This window comes from Pseudophryne corroboree, chromosome 6, assembly GCF_028390025.1.
Source record: "Pseudophryne corroboree isolate aPseCor3 chromosome 6, aPseCor3.hap2, whole genome shotgun sequence".
NCBI lineage: Eukaryota > Metazoa > Chordata > Amphibia > Anura > Myobatrachidae > Pseudophryne > Pseudophryne corroboree.
Genome location: NC_086449.1, coordinates 826,842,444 through 826,854,300, shown reverse-complemented (window position 1 = coordinate 826,854,300; position 11,857 = coordinate 826,842,444). Strand labels below are relative to the sequence as shown.

The following is an 11,857-nucleotide window of genomic DNA, read 5'->3' as shown; positions in this document are numbered from 1 at the left end:
TGGTAGACAGTGAGTGACACCCAGAGGTGACTCGGAGTCAGAGGACGCGCTGCCCCTTTAACAGGTAACTCCTTCTCCAGCTGGTGCTGACGTCACATGACCACCACCCACCGCCCTACATGTGTGTTCAGAGAGCGCACTTCCGCGTTCCAAGACTCTCTCTGAATGTAAGCCCCGCCTCTACCGCGTCCGTCCCCCTCTCTGGGCTCCGCCTACGGCATTTTCCTCGGACGCTGATTGGCTGCGGCACAGCACCATTGTGGCAGATTGAGGGCGGGTCTGTCCTGCGCCCTGCTGTCACGTGCTGCACGTCCTCGCGGAGAGCCCCGCCCCCTCATCATGGCTGCGGCTCCTGTGTAGAGCGTGAGCCGGGAGAGGAGGGAGCGCTGAACCCCAGCTGCGGCCTCAGGTGAGCGGGGGCTTCCCGGTGCTTCTGCCGCCCCAACCGTCCGTCCTCCCCAGTGCTGCCTGATGTGTCCCCCTGTAATATAGTCCCCCAGTGCTGCCTGATGTGTCCCCCTGTAATATAGTCCCCCCCAGTGCTGCCTGATGTATCCCCTGTAATATAGTCCCCCCAGTGCTGCCTGATGTATCCCCCTGTAATATAGTCCCCCCAGTGCTGCCTGATGTGTCCCCCTGTAATATAGTCCCCCACAGTGCTGCCTGATGTGTCCCCCTGTAATATAGTCCCCCACAGTGCTGCCTGATGTGTCCCCCTGTAATATAGTCCCCCCAGTGCTGCCTGATGTGTTCCCCTGTAATATAGTCCCCCCAGTGCTGCCTGATGTATCCCTGTAATATAGTCCCCCCAGTGCTGCCTGATGTATCCCCTGTAATATAATCCCCCCAGTGCTGCCTGATGTATCCCCCTGTAATATAGTCCCCCCAGTGCTGCCTGATGTGTCCCCCTGTAATATCCCCCCAGTGCTGCCTGATGTGTCCCCCTGTAATATAGTCCCCCCCAGTGCTGCCTGATGTGTTCCCCTGTAATATAGTCCCCCCAGTGCTGCCTGATGTGTCCCCCTGTAATATAGTCCCCCCAGTGCTGCCTGATGTATCCCCTGTAATATAGTCCGCCCAGTGCTGCATGATGTGTCCCCCTGTAATATAGTCCACACAGTGCTGCCTGATGTGTTCCCCTGTAATATAGTCCCCCTGTAATATAGTCCCCCCAGTGCTGCCTGATGTGTCCCCCTGTAATATAGTCCCCCCAGTGCTGCCTGATGTATCCCCCTGTAATATAGTCCCCCCAGTGCTGCCTGATGTGTCCCCCTGTAATATAGTCCCCCCAGTGCTGCCTGATGTGCCCCCCTGTAATATAATCCCCCCAGTGCTGCCTGATGTGTCCCCCTGTAATATAGTCCGCCCAGTGCTGCCTGATGTGTCCCCCTGTAATATAGTCCCCCCAGTGCTGCCTGATGTGTCCCCCCTGTAATATAGTCCCCCCAGTGCTGCCTGATGTATCCCCTGTAATATAGTCCGCCCAGTGCTGCCTGATGTGTCCCCCTGTAATATAGTCCCCCCAGTGCTGCCTGATGTGTCCCCCTGTAATATAGTCCCCTCAGTGCTGCCTGATGTATCCCCCTGTAATATAGTCCCCTCAGTGCTGCCTGATGTATCCCCTGTAATATAGTCCCCCCAGTGCTGCCTGATGTGTCCCCCTGTAATATAATCCCTCCAGTGCTGCCTGATGTGTCCCCCTGCAATATAATCCCCCCAGTGCTGCCTGATGTGTCCCCCTGTAATATAGTCCCCCCAGTGCTGCCTGATGTGTCCCCTGTAATATAATCCCCCCAGTGCTGCCTGATGTGTCCCCCTGTAATATAATCCCCCCAGTGCTGCCTGATGTGTCCCCCTGTAATATAATCCCCCCAGTGCTGCCTGATGTGTCCCCCTGTAATATAGTCCCCCCAGTGCTGCCTGATGTGTTCCCCTGTAATATAGTCCCCCCAGTGCTGCCTGATGTGTTCCCCTGTAATATAGTCCCCCCAGTGCTGCCTGATGTATCCCCCTGTAATATAGTCCGCCCAGTGCTGCCTGATGTATCCCCCTGTAATATAGTCCGCCCAGTGCTGCCTGATGTATCCCTGTAATATAGTCCCCCCAGTGCTGCCTGATGTGTTCCCCTGTAATATAGTCCCCCCAGTGCTGCCTGATGTATCCCCCTGTAATATAGTCCGCCCAGTGCTGCCTGATGTATCCCTGTAATATAGTCCCCCCAGTGCTGCCTGATGTGTTCCCCTGTAATATAGTCCCCCCAGTGCTGCCTGATGTATCCCCTGTAATATAGTCCCCCCAGTGCTGCCTGATGTACCCCCCTGTAATATAGTCCCCCCAGTGCTGCATGATGTGTCCCCCTGTAATATAGTCCCCCTGTAATATAGTCCCCCCAGTGCTGCCTGATGTACCCCCCTGTAATATAGTCCCCCCAGTGCTGCATGATGTGTCCCCCTGTAATATAGTCCACACAGTGCTGCCTGATGTGTTCCCCTGTAATATAGTCCCCCTGTAATATAGTCCCCCCAGTGCTGCCTGATGTGTCCCCCTGTAATATAGTCCCCCCAGTGCTGCCTGATGTATCCCCCTGTAATATAGTCCCCCCAGTGCTGCCTGATGTGTCCCCCTGTAATATAGTCCCCCCAGTGCGGCCTGATGTATACCCCTGTAATATATTCCCCCCAGTGCTGTCTGATGTATCCCCTGTAATATAGTCCCCCCAGTGCTGCCTGATGTACCCCCCTGTAATATAGTCCCCCAGTGCTGCCTGATGTACCCCCTGTAATATAGTCCCCCCAGTGCTGCATGATGTGTCCCCCTGTAATATAGTCCCCCTGTAATATAGTCCCCCCAGTGCTGCCTGATGTACCCCCCTGTAATATAGTCCCCCCCAGTGCTGCCTGATGTATCCCCCTGTAATATAGTCCGCCCAGTGCTGCCTGATGTATCCCTGTAATATAGTCCCCCCAGTGCTGCCTGATGTGTTCCCCTGTAATATAGTCCCCCCAGTGCTGCCTGATGTATCCCCTGTAATATAGTCCCCCCAGTGCTGCCTGATGTACCCCCCTGTAATATAGTCCCCCAGTGCTGCATGATGTGTCCCCCTGTAATATAGTCCCCCTGTAATATAGTCCCCCCAGTGCTGCCTGATGTACCCCCCTGTAATATAGTCCCCCCAGTGCTGCATGATGTGTCCCCCTGTAATATAGTCCACACAGTGCTGCCTGATGTGTTCCCCTGTAATATAGTCCCCCTGTAATATAGTCCCCCCAGTGCTGCCTGATGTGTCCCCCTGTAATATAGTCCCCCCAGTGCTGCCTGATGTATCCCCCTGTAATATAGTCCCCCCAGTGCTGCCTGATGTGTCCCCCTGTAATATAGTCCCCCCAGTGCGGCCTGATGTATACCCCTGTAATATATTCCCCCCAGTGCTGTCTGATGTATCCCCTGTAATATAGTCCCCCCAGTGCTGCCTGATGTACCCCCCTGTAATATAGTCCCCCCAGTGCTGCCTGATGTGTCCCCCTGTAATATAGTCCCCCCAGTGCTGCCTGATGTGTCCCCCTGTAATATAGTCCCCACAGTGCTGCCTGATGTATCCCCTGTAATATAGTCCCCCCCAGTGCTGCCTGATGTGTCCCCCTGTAATATAGTCCCCCCCCCCCCCCAGTGCTGCCTGATGTTTTCCCTGTAATATAGTCCCCCCCAGTGCTGCCTGATGTATCCCCTGTAATATAGTCCCCCCAGTGCTGCCTGATGTATCCCCCCTGTAATATAGTCCCCCCCCCAGTGCTGCCTGATGTATCCCCCTGTAATATAGTCCCCACAGTGCTGCCTGATGTGTCCCCCTGTAATATAGTCCCCACAGTGCTACCTGATGTATCCCCCTGTAATATAGTCCCCCAGTGCTGCCTGATGTGTCCCCCTGTAATATAGTCCCCCCAGTGCTGCCTGATGTGTCCCCCTGTAATATAGTCCCCCCAGTGCTGCCTGATGTATCCCCTGTAATATAGTCCCCCCAGTGCTGCCTGATGTATCCCCCTGTAATATAGTCCCCCCAGTGCTGCCTGATGTGTCCCCCTGTAATATAGTCCCCCCCCAGTACTGCCTGATGTATCCCCTGTAATATAGTCCCCCCAGTGCTGCCTGATGTACCGTGTACCCCCTCTATATAACCCCCCCATTGCTCCATGATGTACCCTGTGTCCCCCCTTTATATAACCCCCCCATTGCTGCATGATGTACCCTGTGTCCCCCCTCTATATAACCCCCCATTGCTCCATGATGTACCCTGTGTCCCCCCTCTATATAACACCCCCATTGCTGCTTGATGTACCCTGTGTCCCCCCTCTGTATAACCCCCACCCCCCATTGCTGCATGACGTACCCTGTGTCCCCCCCCCTCTGTAAAACCCGTCTCCCCCCCCATTGCTGCATGATGTACCTGTGTACCCCTCTCTGTATAACCCCCCCATTACTGCAAGATGTACCGTGTGTCCCCCCTCTGTATAACCCCCTACCCCCTATTGCTGCATGATGTACCCTGTGTCCCCCTCCCCTCTGTATAACCCCCCCTCACGTGCTGCATGATGTACCCTGTGTCCCCCCTCTCTATAACCCTCCACCCTCAATTCTGCTTGTTGTACCTTGTGTCCCCCCCCTCTGTATAACCGCCCCAGCGCTGCCTGATGTACCCTGTGTCCCCCCCTCTGTATAACCCCCTACCTCCCCCATTGCTGCCTGATGTACCCTGTGTCCCCCTCTGTATAACCCCCACCCCATATTACTGCATGATGTACCCTGTGTCCCCACTCTGTATAACCCCCCTCCCAGTGCTGCATAATGTACCCTGTGTCCCCTCCTCTGTATAACCCCCTACCTCCCCCATTGCTGCCTGATGTACCCTGTGTCCCCCTCTGTATAACCCCCACCCCATATTACTGCATGGTGTACCCTGTGTCCCCCCTCTATATAACCCCCCCCCCCAGTGCTGCATAATGTACCCTGTGCCCCCCCCCCCTATTGCTGCCTGATGTACCCTGTGTCCCCCCCTCTGTCTAACCCCCCCATTGCTGCATGAAGTACCCTGTGTCTCCCCCCCTCTGTATAACCCCCCCCCATTGCTGCATGATGTACCGTGTTCCACCCTCTGTATAACCCCCCACCCCTATTACTGCGTGATGTACCCTGTCCCCCCCTCTGTATAACCCCCACCCCTATTACTGCGTGTTGTACCCTGTGTCCCCCCCTCTGTATAACCCCCACCCCTATTACTGCGTGATGTACCCTGCCCCCCCCCCCCCCCACTCTGTATAACCCACCACCCTATTGCTGCATGTTGTACCCTGTGTCCCCCCCTCTGTATAACCCCCACCTCCTATTGCTGCATGATGTACCCTGTCCCCCCCCCCTATTGCTGCATGATGTACCCTGTGTCCTACCTCTGTATAACCCCCCACCCCCTATTGCTGCATGTTGTACCCTGTGTCCCCCCCTCTGTATAACCCACACCTCCTATTGCTGCATGATGTACCCTGTCCCCCCCCCTCTGTATAACCCTCCACCCCTCAGTGTTGCATAATGTACCCTGTGTCCCCCCCTCTGTATAACCCCCACCCCTTTTGCTGCATGATGTACCCTGTGTCCCCCCTCTATAACCCCCACCCCCTATTGCTGCATGATGTACCCTGTGTCCCCCTCTGTGTAACCCCCACCCCCTATTGCTGCATGATGTACCCTGTGTCCCCCCTCTATAACCCCCACCCCCTATTGCTGCATGATGTACCCTGTGTCCCCCCTCTGTATAACCCCCACCCCCTATTGCTGCATGATGTACCCTGTGTCCCCCCCTCTGTATAACCCCCACCCCCTATTGCTGCATGATGTACCCTGTGTCCCCCCTCTATAACCCCCACCCCCTATTGCTGCATGATGTACCCTGTGTCCCCCCTCTGTATAACCCCCACTCCCTATTGCTGCATGATTTACCCTGTGTCCCCCCTCTGTATAACCCCCACCCCCTATTGCTGCATTATGTACCCTGTGTCCCCCCCTCCCTTCCCTCTGTATAACCCCCCTATTGCTGCATGATGTACCCTGTGTCCCCCCCTCTGTATAACCCCCCTATTGCTGCATGATGTACCCTGTGTCCCCCCCTCTGTATAACCCCCCTATTGCTGCATGATGTACCCTGTGCCTCCTCTGTATAACCCCCCCATTGCTGCATGATGTACCCTGTGCCTCCTCTGTATAACCCCCCCCCCATTGCTGCATGATGTACCCTGTGGCTCCTCTGTATAACCCCCCATTGCTGCATGATGTACCCTGTGCCTCCTCTGTATAACCCCCCCCATTGCTGCATGATGTACCCTGTGCCTCCTCTGTATAACCCCCCCCCCCCCATTGCTGCATGATGTACCCTGTGGCTCCTCTGTATAACCCCCCCATTGCTGCATGATGTACCCTGTGCCTCCTCTGTATAACCCCCCTATTGCTGCATGATGTACCCTGTGGCTCCTCTGTATAACCCCCCCATTGCTGCATGATGTACCCTGTGCCTCCTCTGTATAACCCCCCCATTGCTGCATGATGTACCCTGTGCCTCCTCTGTATAACCCCCCCCCCCCATTGCTGCATGATGTACCCTGTGGCTCCTCTGTATAACCCCCCCATTGCTGCATGATGTACCCTGTGCCTCCTCTGTATAACCCCCCCATTGCTGCATGATGTACCCTGTGGCTCCTCAGCTCTCAATATACATTGCAGGGTGTGTGTCTGATAATCATAGGAGACCATCTGTCTCTCACACATGTCATCCATTCCCTGACATTTCTGCCGGCTCCTCCTGATCTGTACTGGAAGCAGCTACGCCCTGTGTATATCTCCTAAATATTATGTTTTATTTGCCTGGTGCCACGGAGTGTCCACAGCGCTGCACACGGAATAGTCTTAGTAACTGGTAGCATGACCTATATGCGGTATACCGCACTGCAGGTAGAGCCGCTCGCTGTGTCACGGGCTTATGGTCATTTGGTCGACAAGACTTAGGTGAACAGTCATTAGGGCGACCACTATTGGTTGACATGAGTTTTTCACTTTTCTTTTAATTTTTTGACCTTTTTTATACTTTGCGATCCACGTGGACTACAATTGGGGACGGTAACCTTGCCCGAAGCATGTGAGGGGACACTGTGCACTAACTGGGGGTTCCCCGTCACTTTCCGAAGAAAACGACACCCAAAAAAGTTAAAAAAAAACAAATAACCTCATGTCGGCCTTGTGACCCTGTCGACCTAATGCATGTCGACCAATAGCGGTCGACCTAAGTCTTGTGGACCAAATGACCCATACCCGTGTCACGTAGGGTGAGCGGTGGTGAGCTGCAGGGAGAGAAACGCAGTTTGGCTGTTAGTGATTCTATACGCAACGTAAGGGCGAGCGTACAGCGTCAGAGGCGTGGATGGTGCTGAGGGAGGGACGAGGGCCCTGCCTGTGAGATCTCACAGACTAATACTCCTTTCACACCACACACATAACCCGGTATATTGCCGGGGCGCTGTGCGGTGTGAAAGGGTCAGTTCCGGATTCCCAGGTCGCCTGACCCAGTAATTCAACCCGGGAATAAAGAAGGGTTATTCCCGGGTCAGGTGCAGTGTGAACGGGTTTCCCAGGTTGATGCGGCCCGGTACCCGTTCACAGCATAGGGGGAGGCGGCGCAGAGATGATCTCATCTCCTAGCGCCGCCCCCGATGGCGTCCCGGCCCGGCAATCTGCCGGGTCACAAAGCCAGTTCTCAGGGTTCAATGCTAGGTCGCACTCGGGAAGGACCCGTTTCCAGTTCCTGGGTGCGACCCGGCATTAGCGATCTGAACGCGGTATAAGGGGAGGGGTGAACTGGGAAGAAGGCGGAGCGGTGAGGGCGGCTGGTAGGCGATAGGGAGTTCTGAGCGCACATTTCATACTGGCGTGATAGAGGGTCAGAGATGCGGGAGAAGTCTCGGAGGCTGGCATGAGAGGGGGTAACCAGAGTGTGACCCCAATTAGTGTTTCACGTCCCCTTGCGTGCTTCGGGCAAGGTTACTATTCCCAGCCTTAGTCCATGTGGACGGTAAAGTATGAAAAAGTTGAATTTTTTTTTTAAAAAGAGTCAATCATATGTGTCAACCTTTTACATGTCGTCTTTAAGCACTGACTACCTTTTACATGTCGACCTTTTGTACCTGTCGTCTGTCAGTTTACTGTAGATCTATCAACCGGATCCCCTGCATAAAACTCCATTACCGTACCTCCGCTGAGGTGTCTGTCCCCCCTGTGCTGCCTGATGTGTCCTGTATTCCCACCTCTATTCCTGCGTCATTACCGGACCTCCGCTGAGGTGTCTGTCCCCCCTGTGCTGTCTGATGTATCCTGTATTCCCACCTCTATTCCTGCGCCATGACCGGACCTCCGCTGAGGTGTCTGTCCCCCCTGTGCTGCCTGATGTGTCCTGTATTCCCACCTCTATTCTTGCGCCATTACCGGACCTCCGCTGAGGTGTCTGTCCCCCCTGTGCTGCCTGATGTGTCCTGTATTCCCACCTCTATTCCTGCGTCATGACCGGACCTCCGCTGAGGTGTCTGTCCCCCTGTGCTGCCTGATGTGTCCTGTATTCCCACCTCTATTCCTGCGCCAAGACCGGACCTCCGCTGAGGTGTCTGTCCCCACTGTGCTGCCTGATGTGTCCTGTATTCCCACCTCTATTCCTGCGCAATGATCGGACCTCCGCTGAGGTGTCTGTCCCCCCAGTTCTGCTTGATGTGTCCTGTATTCCCACCTCTATTCCTGCGCCATTACCGGACCTCCGCTGAGGTGTCTGTCCCCACTGTGCTGCCTGATGTGTCCTGTATTCCCACCTCTATTCCTGTGCCATGACCGGACCTCCGCTGAGGTGTCTGTCCCCCCTGTGCTGCCTGATGTGTCCTGTATTCCCACCTCTATTCCTGCGTTATGACCGGACCTCCGCTGAGGTGTCTGTCCCCCCTGTGCTGCCTGATGTGTCCTGTATTCCCACCTCTATTCCTACGTTATGACCGGACCTCCGCTGAGGTGTCTGTCCCCCCTGTGCTGCCTGATGTGTCCTGTATTCCCACCTCTATTCCTGCGTTATGACCGGACCTCCGCTGAGGTGTCTGTCCCCCCTGTGCTGCCTGATGTGTCCTGTATTCCCACCTCTATTCCTACGTTATGACCGGACCTCCGCTGAGGTGTCTGTCCCCACTGTGCAGCCTGATGTGTCCTGTATTCCCACCTCTATTCCTACGCCATTACCAGACTTCCGCTGAGGTGTCTGCTTCCCCTGTGCTGCCTGATGTGTCCTGTATTCGCACCTCTATTCCTGCGTCATGACCGGACCTCCCCTGAGGTGTCTGTCCCCCCTGTGCTGCCTGATGTGTCCTGTATTCCCACCTCTATTCCTGCGCCATTACCAGACCTCCGCTGAGGTGTCTGCTTCCCCTGTGCTGCCTGATGTGTCCTGTATTCCCACCTCTATTCCTACGCCATTACCAGACTTCCGCTGAGGTGTCTGCTTCCCCTGTGCTGCCTGATGTGTCCTGTATTCCCACCTCTATTCCCGCGTCATGACCGGACCTCCCCTGAGGTGTCTGTCCCCCCTGTGCTGCCTGATGTGTCCTGTATTCCCACCTCTATTCCTGCGCCATTACCAGACCTCCGCTGAGGTGTCTGCTTCCCCTGTGCTGCCTGATGGGTCCTGTATTCCCACCTCTATTCCTGCGCCATTACCGTACCTCCGCTGATGTCTGTCCCCCCTGTGCTGCCTGATGTGTCCTGTGTTCCCACCTCTATTCCTGCGCCATGACCGTACCTCCGCTGATGTCTGTCCCCCCTGTGCTGCCTGGTGTATCCTGTATTCCCACCTCTATTCCTGCGCCATGACCGGACCTCCGCTGATGTCTGTCCCCCCTGTGCTGCCTGATGTGTCCTGTATTCCCACCTCTATTCCTGCGTCATTACCAGACCTCCGCTGAGGTGTCTGTCTCCCCTGTGCTGCTTGATGTGTCCTGTATTCCCACCTCTATTCCTGCGCCATGACCGGACCTCCGCTGAGGTGTCTGTCCCCCCTGTGCAGCCTGGTGTATCTTGTATTCCCACCTCTATTCCTGCGCCATTACCAGACCTCCGCTGAGGTGTCTGTCCCCCCTGTGCTGCCTGATGTGTCCTGTATTCCCACCTCCATTCCTGCGCCATGACCGTACCTCCGCTAGGTGTCTGTCCCCCCTGTGCTGCCTGATGTGTCCTGTATTCCCACCTCTATTCCTGCGCCATGACCGTACCTCCGCTGAGGTGTCTGTCCCCCCTGTGCTGCCAGATGTATCCTGTATTCCCACCTCTATTCCTGCGCCATGACCGTACCTCCGCTAGGTGTCTGTCCCCCCTGTGATGCCTGATGTGTCCTGTGTTCCCACCTCTATTCCTGCGCCATGACCGTACCTCTGCTGAGGTGTCTGTCCCCCTTGTGCAGCCTGGTGTATCCTGTATTCCCACCTCTATTCCTGCGCCATTACCAGACCTCCGCTGATGTCTGTCCCCCCTGTGCTGCCTGATGTGTCCTGTATTCCCACCTCTATTCCTGCGCCATTACCAGACCTCTGCTGAGGTCTGTCCTCCCTGTGCTGTCTGATGTATCCTGTATTCCCACCTCTATTCCTGCGCCATGACCGGACCACCGCTGAGGTGTCTGTCCTCCCTGTGATGCCTGATGTGTCCTGTATTCCCACCTCTATTCCTGCGTCATTACCAGATCTCCGCTGAGGTGTCTGTCCTCCCTGTGCTGCTTGATGTGTCCTGTATTCCCACCTCTATTCCTGCGCCATTACCAGACCTCCGCTGAGGTGTCTGTCCCCCCTGTGCTGCCTGATGTGTCCTGTATTCCCACCTCTTAGTGTCTGTCTCCCCTGTGCTGCCTGATATATCCTGACCGGACCTCCGCTGAGGTGTAGCTGTATTGGGCAGAGGCACGAGGTGACCATGCATAGGGTTTTTGCGTGGCAGGACACAGAATGATTGCGTTCCTGTACGTATAATGTCTGAGACAGGCGTCCGTCATGGCTGTGTCTGGCCGGAGTGTAAGAGGTTACGGTTTCTCAGCGCATTCGCCGCTGGATTTAAATCTTCAATTTTTGAAAGGTTTGTTTTTCCGCTTTAAATCCCATTGCCAAATCTCCAGTAAAACCCGCCTCTCTTGCCAGATCGGAACCTATTAATGTTCCGGCATCTTACTACTTTGCGGCATTGTCTGACGCATGAGAAAAGAACACTGAGCTCTTGCCGGGAACGTCCGTAGCCGCTGCGGGGCCCTGTCTGTTGTGTTCCTACAGTGTTATATAAGATTTTACTTGCAGAATGCTAGTAATTGGCGTAACAACATTCTATGCAGCTGCCGCTTGCGTGTAGCTGGGAAAACGCCCTGTGATATATAATGTCCTGACCCAAAGCGCATAACTTTTATTATATGGGGTCTTGTTGGTATAATGTAATCCCCCTGCTTTGTGTTCTACAGGCAGAAGCTAAACTGTGTCCAGCTTGATTTAAAGCGTTTTACGCTTGGTCAGTCTGCGCCGCAGCCCCCACGGCCATTTACCGTACAGGGAGCTGCCCCCATTCTAGCAGGAATCTCTTATATCAGTGTCCTACATGCGCCCCCAGCCGGGCGCAGAGAGGGTTAATGCACTGGAGCTGCAGGAATGTCGCCTATTTCCCAGTGAAGGCGTTTAAGAGACCGTAATATCTTATTGCGTTACTCAGCAGATCTCATGTGTCCAGCCCGCTGCACTTTACGCCGACATCCCGGAGAGTTTAATGC

At 55.1% G+C, this 11,857-nt stretch overlaps 1 protein-coding gene across 1 annotated transcript in view; it reads left to right on the top strand.

Moving 5' to 3' along the window:
* The first annotated feature begins 284 nt into the window (after positions 1–284).
* Positions 285–11,857, top strand: part of BCL2L13 (BCL2 like 13) — a 55,177-nt gene continuing 43,604 nt past the window's right edge. Inside the window, exon 1 of the mRNA XM_063929313.1 lies at positions 285–409. The gene's annotated coding sequence lies outside the window, so the exon portion shown is untranslated. The remainder of the gene's footprint in view (positions 410–11,857) is intronic.